This window comes from Sceloporus occidentalis, unplaced genomic scaffold (assembly GCF_023333645.1).
Source record: "Sceloporus occidentalis isolate IW3139 unplaced genomic scaffold, rSceOcc1.0.p SCAF_1, whole genome shotgun sequence".
In the NCBI taxonomy this organism is placed as follows: Eukaryota; Metazoa; Chordata; class Lepidosauria; order Squamata; family Phrynosomatidae; genus Sceloporus; species Sceloporus occidentalis.
The window spans coordinates 131775303-131787455 of NW_028316981.1; positions in this window are offsets into that span (position 1 = coordinate 131775303).

Consider the following 12153-nt stretch of genomic DNA (forward strand, 5'->3'; position numbering starts at 1 on the left):
CCACCCACCCTCTTTTCTTTTTTGTCCTCTGCCTAGCTGGAAGTTTGATTGTTTTTTAAAACAGCACTTGAACTGGGAGGCTGGTAAAGGACCGAGAAACACAGACTCTCAGTTGCTGGGTTGTAACAGCATCTCAATAAAGCTTGAACTGGGAAAGAATAAGATGCTTCACAGCCAATCTTGCCATAGGGGGTGAAACAGTTGGGCAAAATAAAGTGTTTCCCAGCCGCTTTAAAGGTGAGGCACTTATATGGCACACACTTCCAAAGTCGGAGGAAACCTAAATGAAGCTGTGCTAAAAACCAGAGCAAAAAGAAGCTGGGATACTCCAGTTTAGTTAAGAAAATGATCATCTTCATGACTGCATATAAATAGGCTGGTGTCAGTGCAGGGGCTATGGCAAACCAAAAGAAAAAGAAAAAAGTGCAACAACTTCAATGAATGTAATTACAACATACACAAACCAGACAGTACAATGGGGGGAGGGGCGTGGGTGAAGGGGAGCTGTAGAGGAGCCTCTATGATTGTTTTTGTTTTAATTCTTGCAGTTACCCTCCTTGATCCTCAAAAGGGAGAGGCGGGATACAAATAAATAAATTATTGTTGTTGTTGTTGTGCTTTGCCAATGTATCACTTGCATATTGATGTACCAATGCTCTGTACAAGTGGAACATTGCACATGTGAATGTGTGACCAATCAAAAGAGCGGCCATCCAATGGAATGACGTCTGGGAGGGTATGGGAGTAGTTGGTGGTGTGTTTGTGTGACAGTGCACATGTATGGTGGGGAGGCAACAAAAAGAAAAATAACCCAGCAGTGCAGCTTGATGTCACATCATGTGGTCTGTCCATGGGTATCTGGCCCACCTTGGAAGCAGGCTATGTGGCAGTGGGGGTTTTCCTGCTGCAGACCTTAGTTATCTGTGCTTGCTTACAACAGGCAAGGTAACAGCAACTCCTTCTAGAATCCCTTACTGAGCATGACAGAACAGCAAAACAGAAAGAGAACTGGGGGAAGTGAATTAGCCTGGCTCACCAGCTTATCTCCTCCTCCCTCACACAGTTGTAAAAAAAATAGCAGAGAGCTATAAATTTGGCCACCGAACTAGAAATTGTAACATAAGCAGAGGCTGGTGAAAGAAAAAAATGATTTCTGGATTCGTTTTGGAAGAAGCTTTCAAGTGATCTGTAGAAGACTCAGAGTGTTTTTGTTTACTTATGCAAGGCTTACCTGATCTGATTATTTCATTTCACAATGCATGGTAACTAACCAGTCCTATTCATTTCAGTGGATCTACCTTTGTTGAGAAGCTGGCATTTCAAGTGATTATGCTGAGCCAGCCTCCCTTAGAAGAAATAAGCTGTCATGAGAGGCTGTGTTTAAGTCTATCCACAAAGCAGACAGTTGTTTATCTTAAACCATCTTTTCGCAATCAGTATACCATGGATGGTTAGGTGAGCAGCCTGTGCTACAGCTTGTTCTGTTGACAATATTAGCATGATTACAGCACTAGGAAAGAGCCGGCATGGTAAGGTGCTCGGAGTGTTGGATGAGCATTCTGAGAGATCAGCGGCACATCTATGCTGTAAAAGTAATGCAGTTTTACATCACTTTAAATGTCTAACTCCATTCTACAGAATCCTGGGGTTTGTAGTTTTATAAGGTCTTTCGTTTCCTCTGACAAAGAGTGCTGGTGCCTCACAAAACTACAAATGCCAGGATTCTCTGTATAATGGAGTCATAGCAGTCAAAGTGGTGTCAAAGTGTATTATTTCTGTAGTGTAGATGCACCATAAGATTCAAATCCCTGGCTGGCCAGGGAAACTCACTGGGGGACCTTTGACAAAGTCTCAGCCTTAGAGGAAGGTAAAGGCAAATCTCCTCTGAACAAATCTTGTGGAGAAAACCCTGTGGTAGCATGCTCTTAGAATCACCATAAGTTGGAAATGACTTGAAGGAAAACAACAAGAACAAAACAGCGCAGGGGCTTATATAGCACTGGATTGCTGTCACACTGTGTCTACAGTACCATTGGTGGCTGAGATTGGTATGTCAGCATTCATGACTCTTGTAGTCCCATAAAATACCAGAATCATTATCAAGCTGTTGAAAAGTCAGTTCAGGGTACAAGGACAGCTGTAACAAGGCAGTGAAGAGCTCTGCCCTTTTATGATGTTACTGTATAATCTGAAGTGCAGATTCTATACTTTTTCTTGTTTTTCAATTTATAACGATTCCTCCAAGAGGAAACAAAATAATGCATCCATCTAAATCAGCAAGTCTTGAAGTACAACACAATGGGCACCTATTCAACCAGGTTGTGACAACAGCTGCACATCTAATTAGAAGATGAAGGAGGAAATGACCATCAGAAAATTGAAAGTAGAACCATTTTGAGTGATGATTCATGAAGATTTGCTGTATGGCAGGCTTTGGAAAGTTTCTTTTAAGAAGTTATGAGAGTGTCTGAGTTGTCACATCAGAGCATGAGCCCCAATAGAAATCCAATCGGCTAACATCCTTTCTTTTGCCATGACTGCAGAATTACTGGTCACCTTCCTGGTCACCTTCCCACTCCCTCCCCTCTGGTCAATAAGTGGTTGTGGCAGTACTTGGGGGCTGTGGGAGGTGTTTGAATGTGGTGTGAGGGATGACTGAATGAGTCCTTGCGCAATGTTAAAAGAAACCCCATGTCGGCATGAAATTCCAAGCTATCTGTGCATTCATCACCCACAGGATTCCAGACAATGATATGCTGATAGCCAATCTTAGGTGAAGAACAGTAGGATGATGCTCTAGGTCCCATCCTCCCACCACTGCACAGCTACGGGTGGCTCTTTGGTATAGCATTCTGTTTAATCCTCTTAAAGGTAACTGTCCAAGCTCTTGATTCTTAGACCTTCTTTGGATAAAGACTGATTGTGTATGCCTTACATTTTTTTAACATTTGTGAAATTTACTTTATTAATTTATTTTATGTTTTGCTTGCCCTTTTTCCTAGAACTAGGAATCCAGTGGCTCCCTGCCCCAAAACAAACAAATATGTTGATAAGAACATATTTTGGAGAGAGAGAGAGAAAGAGGGATTGAGAGAGAGAGAGAGAATATAATTAACCTATCTATAGATTTAAAAACAACTTCAACATTTCTATTAAAAGACAAGGAATAAATACAGTGCAGCACACTATTAAAAGATCCCTTTGATTATCATTTCAAAGATAATATGATATCCAATGCACACACAATAGATTCAGGGGGAGGTAGCTTTGCTGTACAGAAATAATCACTCTGCTGCGTAGGATTTTGTGGGGAGGAGCAGAATCATGAATAATGTGAGCTCCAATGCTGGAGAGGGGAAGCTGTAATGCCCATTACAAGGGGTAACTCCAGATCAATGCCCACTCAGCAGTTTGCACATTGAGATTATGGCTGCATCTGCATTGTAGAAATAATCCAGTCTGATACCACTTTAAATGCCATGGCTCAGTGCTATGGAATTCAGGGAATGGTAGTTTTGTAAGACATTTAGCCTTTTCTGTCAGAGCTCTGGTGCCACAACAAACTGCATTTCCCAGACTCCCATAGCATTAAGCCATGGCAATTAATGTGGTGTCAAACTGAATTATTTCCACAGAAAGGATGCATCCTATATTTCTTTCCATCATTTGGCTTTTCTGTTTTGTGTTTTTATGGTATGTGCTGAGATTTTTCTGCTACCTGTTTATTACAAGCTGCTAGTGTGATGACAGCAAAATGGAATGTCTGTATGCAGAACCAGTGTTTGTCCTCTAAATACCAATTTCACAGGACAGGCATTAGAGAATGGTCCTTGTAAGTTGCCTTAATGTTTAGAAACAGAACACTGTATTGGAAAGCAAGTTCTTTCCCAATATGCAACCAAGCCATATTTCTATGGTAGAGCACATCCACAGACCGTTAGTCCCAAAGTCTGATGGTAAACAGGCTGCTTTGTCAAAAATTATATTAGCATGCAGTATCCCGAAAACCTTGTGATAGGGTTGCCATAAGTAGGAAATGACTTGAAAGCACACAGCAACAACAGCAACATCTAATTTTAGCCATTCTGGTCAAGACAACAGGCTACTGAGGTTGGCCCTGAAAGCTAGTTCTCATGTTTGTTTGTACAAGTACACATAGTGCAGTTTGCAGGGAAACTCTAAAATCACAAGTGGATTTCAGCATTGTGGCTGTTTCTCAAAATTACCTGGGGAAATGGAATTAAATGGAAACAAAAAATTAGTGGCTTTTGTCACTGGAAAGGAAGCTCAGCTTATTTTACCCTTTTAAAGTACTCACAAACTTTGAAGTCTTGCTAAAAAAAACCAAAAAACAATTCAGATCCACAAAGCCCAGCCAGTCTCATTGAAAATTATTCTCTGTATTCTCATTCTGTCATGCATGAAAGATCAAAATTCCTTTTGGCTTTGCCACATAATACCCCATCTTTTATTGACATGACATACCATTTTGAGGTACCTCCTGTTCTCCTCAGCACCTTTGACCAGTGACTCGTTTCTCTGCCAGTTGTCCTCACGCCTCTGTTATCAAAATAGGAAATGAGGGAAGAAATCACAGAGGAATGGAAGGTGGGTTAACTGAAGGACTGCATACAGAGCTGGTTGGCCATGCTCCTCCCGCCCTCCAAATATCACAGCCCTGTGAAAAGGAGATCTTAAAACTTGGTTTGTGAAAAATCATGTAAATATGTTCACCATATGTAAATACAGTCTAAAGGACAACAGCACGTTCTTCTAATTTGAAGGTGTGACTCTCCTTTGGTATATGTACACAAGCAAAATAAAATCAGACATATCTTTCATATGCATAGGAGTATGTGGGGCTGTTTGTAAAGATGGTTTGGGCATGAGCACTTATCTTTTAAGATGACCTTTCTAGGACTTGGAAATGTCACCTAAATTTGTATCTCCCAGCCAGCACACCTTCAACATCTCACAAATGAAAACAGAGGCATATTCTTGTCCTCTGCATGTGAAGATATGGGGCTGGGCCGCTGGGGCAGTTTGGCAGCTCAGCAGACAAGCTGAAAAGTTCAAAACTATAGAGATGAATACTGTACAACAAAAGTGTATAATCTTTTCAGTTGCAAGGACTTCATCAGATGTCAGCAGTGGAGCAAGCATGTGCATACAGTATGTGCATGCATGCACAGATGCACACACACCATGCACACATATGTTCTCCCCTTTACACACTCACATTCAATTTCCAAACAGGTTTAGCGTTACAAGCCTCTACTATAAGTGCTGGGAAAACTCAGAACAGAAGCAAAATCAACAGGAGTCAACAGAGACTCCTTCTCCACAGAAAGGTAACTGCTTTTTTAAAAAAAATCTGGCTGCTAGGGGCTGGTAAACAGCTATCTCAGAAACCAATGTACGCTGTTTTTCTCAAGGCAAGATCAGTGCCTTGTAAATAAATGTCAGTGCTAACAGTTATAAAAGACAAAACCTCAAACACCCACATTCTCCAAGGCCCCATTAGTGCAGGCTGCTTGCTGTAAATTCTCCCTGGGTCTCCTTCTCTCTTCCTCATAACTCCTAGCTAACCATTCTCCTTCTCTTCTGGTTTTCTCTCTCTCATGCTTTCTCCTTTTCATCCCTGCAACTCCACCTAGACTCTCCTCTTCTCCCTTTCTTTTCCTCTTAATCTCCTCCACAATTAGATTTCCATTCTCTTCTCAATCTCTCTCATCCTCTCTCTGTCTTTGGGGGTGTTCCCATTCGCCTATAAAGCGGATCATGATGCAAATTTAGGGGGTATCGTTTCCACTCAAGCCTGAATTAGATCTGCATTGCCCCGGAATCGTTCCCATAGAGATTCGAATCTGAATCGGATTATCTCGAATAATTTGAATTATATGCCTATAAAGCGGTTTAAAAAAAACAGTAGGTTTTAAATTATTTTTGCTCCTGGGGTCCGATTCGCAGTATCCGAATGGGAACGACAAGGGTATCTGATTCGGGAGCCTGGAGATGGGAGGAGCAGCACTCAAGGGGCTGGCCTGGGGGTGTCACCCTCTTTGTTCTCTTTCTGCATCGCCAGCGCCATTTTCTTCCATTCGCATAGCCTTTCCCCCGGTGGATTGCAACCTCCCCTCTGCTCCACATTCATAGACCGATGTGTGAGGAGAGCCATTGAACACCATTTTAAACTATTCTTTTTTCACCTCTGCCTGAGCGCCTGAGCAGCAGATGGACTTTGCAGTACATGCCTGCTTGATCGCCCCCCAGACAGCCCAGGGAGCAATGGGGGAGGCAAAGGGATTTGGGGGAAATGGAGGCTAGTTCCAGAGGAACTATGGGAAGACACAGGAGAGCCTGGATGCCCAGGGATCTGAGGGGGGGATCAAGCTTTCTCTTCTCTCTTCCCCAAAGAGTCTCTCCCCACTGAACCCTGCTGCCTTCTCCTCCTTGATCCAATCTGCCAAGCCTGAGCTATGGATGCAGTCTCTTCCCACTGAACCCCACTGCCTTCTTCTCCTTGATCCGATTTGCCAAGCCTGAGCTTTGGATGCATAGTCTCTACCCACTGAACCCCACTACCTTCTCCTCCTTGATCTGATTTGGCAAACACACACGCACACACACTAGATAGATAGATAGATAGATATGTTTATACACACACATATGTTTATATATGAATACTCAAACACTCACATGCATATATATATATATGCATGTGAGTGTTTGAGTATATATATATACACACACACACAAACATATAGGTATATACACACATACATATTTGGGGGTGTGTGTGTGAATGCACGTATATATACACATATGAATGTATATTTGTGTGTGTGTGTGTGTGTGTATATATTTCTAAAGTAAATTATAAAGTAACAACTTTTTGAATTTACAAAAAAAACCCTCATCTGTAGTTTCAAACCCACTGTAGAAATAATACAGTTTGAGACCCCTTAATCTGCCCTGGCTCAATACTAAGGAATTATGGGAACTGTTGTGTTTGTGAGACATTTATCCTCCTCCGCCAGAGAGTGCTGGTGCCATAATAAACTACCATTCCCAGGATTCCCTAGCACTGAGTTATGACAGTTAATATGGGGAGACACAGAAGAGGACGAATAGAGGCTCCTTCTAGTCTGGGGAGACACAACAGAAGAGCCTCGGATGCAGCCGATTTCCATTAGCTGCCCCAAACCTCCCTCCCAAGACTTGTGACGTCTCAAGCCTAGGTGCTTGATTGACAGCTTGCGGACACAAATGGGAACAGGGAGCAAATTAATCCACTTTAAAATAAAGCGATTTAAAATAAATGGGAACGAAAACAGGGTCTAAATGAATCAGGGTAATTTGCCCCTTTTCGTAATGGAAACGATGACAAATGACAAATGAGTCAATATCATTGTTCCCACAGCTGACTCCAAGTGGAACCTGCATGAGAATTTCTCTTTCATGCCAAAAGCTCATCACACAAGAAATCAAACTAGATGAATTCTGGCATTAATACCCCCTGCCAGCCCCAAACGCTCATGTTTTGTGCTGATTTGTTCCCCAAGAAAGTGTTCCCTCATCACATTCACAATCTATTGTTTATTGTATTGTTTTTAAGTATGTTTCAATTCTTACATTGTTTAATTGTATTTTAAGGGGGGAGATTGAGGGTTTTGGATTGTATATTTTTTAATCTTTGTAAGCCTCCCTGATTTCATTTTGTAGAGGGGTGGTATATAAATAAATTTTATTATTATTAATTTTATTATCAGGGAAGACCCCCTTCTGCCTGCATAGAAAATCAACTACTGTCCACCTCTGGTAGATGAGCCAGCCAATCTCTACATTCTACATGCATTCTAGGCACGTACATTTTATATGCATTCGAGGCACGTACATATTTACCAGCCTAAATAACCTAAAGTCACCAGATCCTATCTCATCTTGGAAGCTAAGCAGGGTCAGCCCTGGTTAATACTTGGATGGAAAACCACCAAGGAATACAAGGTGCTGTAGGCTAAACATTTGGCCTCTGTTTTTGCGGAGATCCATTCCGGACCCCCCCCCCTCATGTAAAAGGAGACTCACCAATATTCAAGCCCCATAAGCCTGAATGGGGTGCGGGCTGCATGCAGCAGGGACAAGCCGCATTGAATATTACAGAGGTTGCCCCTCCATGAATATTGAAGACCGCAGACCTCAAGTGCCATGCAAGGAAGGAGGGGTGACTGTATTTCAGAGGAAGGAACTGATAAAACCACCTCTGAGTATCTCTAGCCTAAGAAAATGCTATGAAATTCATGGGATCACCATAAATGAATAGGGGCCAAGAAGGAATGATCCCTCACACACAACACACACACACACACACACAAAATGTACCCATGGTGGCTTGTCTGTGCATTCTTCAATCTTGATTTTTTGAGAGATCCTAACTCAACTCAGTTTGCACAGATGTAGGATCTATTCATGTAATTAATTCAGTGTGAAGTCAAAGGCTTTCATGGCCGGCATCCATAGTTTTTTGTGGGTTTTTCAGGCTATGTGGCCATGTTCTAGAAGAGTTTCTTCCTGACGTTTCACCAGCATCTGTGGCTGGCATCTTCAGAGAATGCTTTGCCTGGAAAAAGTGGGTGTATATATATATGCTGTGTGAGCCTGGGAATGCAGGAGTGATTTGCATGTGTATTGTTCTGTGCTGATGGCCAGCCTCAGGCTGGGAGGCTAATGCAAAAGAGGATTAATGTCTGCTAACTGGTGATCATTATAATAATAATAATAATAATAAAGTTTATTTCTACCCCGCCCTTCCATAGATATGATCAGGGCGGCTTACAAATTTAAAAACAGTACAGTAGAAAAGGAAAATTCAAATATAAAAGTTAAAAACATTACTACAAAATACAGGAACAGGAGATCAATAAAACACACGTGTCAAGGGCAAAGAAAAAGAAGAGTTAATTTACAACAAACCGAGGTCAAAAGGGGAAAAAAATAAGGGGCAGGAAAAAAACAGTCTAACTAAGGTGGGAAGGCCAACCGAAATAGATACGTCTTCAGATTTTTCTTGAAGATAGCTAGTGAGGCGGCGGAGCGAAGCTCTACGGGGAGCTTATTCCAAGATGAAGGGGCAGCGATGGCAAAAGCCCTCTGAGAGGTCCGTACAAGGTTGGACCTAGGGACCTCCAACAAGTTTGTCCCGGATGTTCTGAGTGTGCGGGGCGGATTATATGGGGAGAGGCGCTCCTCCAAGTACCCTGGGCCCAAGCCATTTAGGGCTTTATAGGTCAAAACCAACACCTTGTATTGAGCTCGGAAGCGAATAGGCAGCCAGTGAAGATCTTTTAGGATAGGTGTTATATGGTCTGACCTGGAACTACCAGCGACCAGTCTGGCTGCCATATTCTGCACCAGTTGCAGCTTCCGGGTTTGGTACAAGGGTTGCCCCATGTAGAGCGCATTGCAGAAATCCAATCGAGAGGTTACCAAAGCATGTACGACAGATTCAAGGTCCTTACGGTCCAGGTAGGGACGCAGCTGGCGTATCAGCCGAAGCTGATAACAAGCACTCCTGACCGTCGCATCCACCTGAGAAGTCAGCTGGAGCGACGAGTCAAGGAGTACACCCAAGCTGCGCACCGAGTCCTTCAGGGGGAGCGTGACCCCGTTCAGGACCGGGTGACAGATCTCACTACCTGAAGCCGGGGAACCTATCACCAGTACTTCCGTTTTCCCTGGATTCACACTGAGTTTGTTCTCCCTCATCCAGCCCATTACCGACGCCAAGCAGGCATCAAGAGGAGAGATGCCATCCTTAGTTACTGCATCAGTCGGAGACATAGAGAAAACTATCTGGGTGTCATCAGCGTACTGATAACACCTCGCCCCATGTCTCCGGATGATCTCTCCCAGCGGCTTCATGTAAATGTTAAATAGCATAGGGGACAAAATCGCTCCCTGAGGGACACCAGACGTCAGGGCCCTCCTGTCGGAGCGACAGTCCCCCAGCTCCACCATCTGGGATCTGCCCGAGAGGTAGGAACGGAACCACCGCAGAGCAGTGCCCCCGATTCCCAACTCCCTCAGGCGTCCCAGAAGGATACCATGGTCGATGGTATCGAAGGCCGCCGAGATGTCCAAGAGCACTAACAGGGACACGCTCCCCCTGTCCATGCCCAGACGGAGGTCATCAACTAAGGCGACCATGGCAGTCTCAACTCCATAGCCCACCCGGAAGCCGGTTTGAAATGGGTCCAGAAAATCGGTGTCATCCAAGATCGACTGAAGCTGGAAAGCGACTGCTCTCTCGATCACCTTCCCTAAAAAAGGCAGCAGCGAGATGGGCCGATAGTTGTTATGAATCAGGGGGTCTAAGGAGGGCTTCTTTAGCAGGGGTTTAACCACTGCTAATTTTAACTTAGATGGAAATTGACCCTCACTTAGAGATGTATTAATTATGCGATGCAACATAAGTCGCACCGCATCCCCCCCCTGAGCTGTCAGCCATGAGGGACAGGGATCGAGGGAGCAAGTCGTCCTCCTAACACTTCGAAGGATCTTGTCCACTTCCTCGGTACTAACAAACTCAAAGTGATCCAGTATAACAGGGGCCACGGACGCTTCGGACACCTCTCCTACAGGATCTGCACAAATACTGGCGTCGAGATCAGCCCTTATCCGAGAGATTTTATCCGCAAAGAAGTTGTTAAAATCATCGCAGCAGGCTTTAGATGACTCCAAGATAGGGCTCAGGGAGGGAGGGAGCCGAGTTAGCTCCCTCACGACCCTGAACAGCTCTGCTGGACGCGACTCTGCGGACGCAATACGTGCAGCATAGAAAGAGTTCTTTGCTGCACGTATTGCCACTCCATAGGCTCTTAAATGAGAGCGAAGGAGTGTCCTGTCAGACAAGCGCTGATGTCTTCGCCATTTATGCTCTAGTCGTTGCGCGACCCGCTTCCTTTCCCTGAGATCTTCCGTATACCAGGGATGTTTATTGGAAGCAGGCCGGAAAGGACGCTTGGGAGCGATACTGTGTATAGCCCTAGAGAGATTAGTATCCCAGATGTCAGTTAGGGCATCAACAGAATCGCCGTCAGAACCAGTCGTATACCCCTCTAGGGCTTCTTGGAACCTTATGGGTTCCATCAGCCTTCGAGGGTGGACCATCCTAATAGGTCCACCACCCCCAGGGGGGATAAAGGTAGAAGCCTTGATTCTAGCCTCAACCAAGAAATGATCCGTCCATGACAGGGGAGAGACATTAGTGATCTCTGCCCACGGAGCCTCCATGTCCGTACTAAAGATCACATCAAGAGTATTACCAGCACAATGTGTTGGCCCTGAGACTAGTTGAGACAGGCCCATGGCTGTCATGGTAGTCATGAACTCCCGAGCCGCACCTGTTGGAATGTCACTGGCCTCGAAAGGGATGTTGAGGTCCCCCAGGACAAGAAGCCTAGGGGACTCCAACACCAGTTCCGAGACCAGCTGTGTCAGCTCGGCCAGGGAGTCTGTTAGTGCACGGGGTGGCCGGTAGACCAACAGAATCCCCAGACTGTCTCTAGCCCTCAGGGACAGGTAAATACATTCAATGTGAACTGTTTTCCGGACTGGGATCCTGGTTAAGGAGAGGGTGTTTTTATGGACCAAGGCAACACCACCCCCCCGCCCACCTAACCTGATCTGGTCCTTAACTGAGTACCCGGCTGGAAGGGCCTGGGCCCACACTGCCTCGCTCTCAGGCCCAAGCCAGGTCTCAGTAATGCACGCCAGGTCACAGTTTTTATCCTGTAAAAGGTCGTACATAATGTGGGTCTTATTTTTTAAAGACCTGGCGTTGCATAGGAGCAGTATCAGGGTTTGTGGTACGACTGGGCTGACCCTCAGGCCTCTTTGGTTAGGAAAGTGGAAGGAAGGAGAGATAGGTATGACGCATCGATCTCTCCTTCCATTTTGACACCAATCCACTTTCCTACCGCCATGTCTCCCCTTGCCCCACACAACCTCAATCGGGGCTCCCATTCCATAAGCATCCGCCACCACGGCTGGCCTCCCACATCCCATTTCCACCCCCAGACCCAATAACAACAAGAAACCCCCGCAACAACAAAGGAAGACAGAAAAAAGTGTCATTCCTTAGGGTGCAAACAA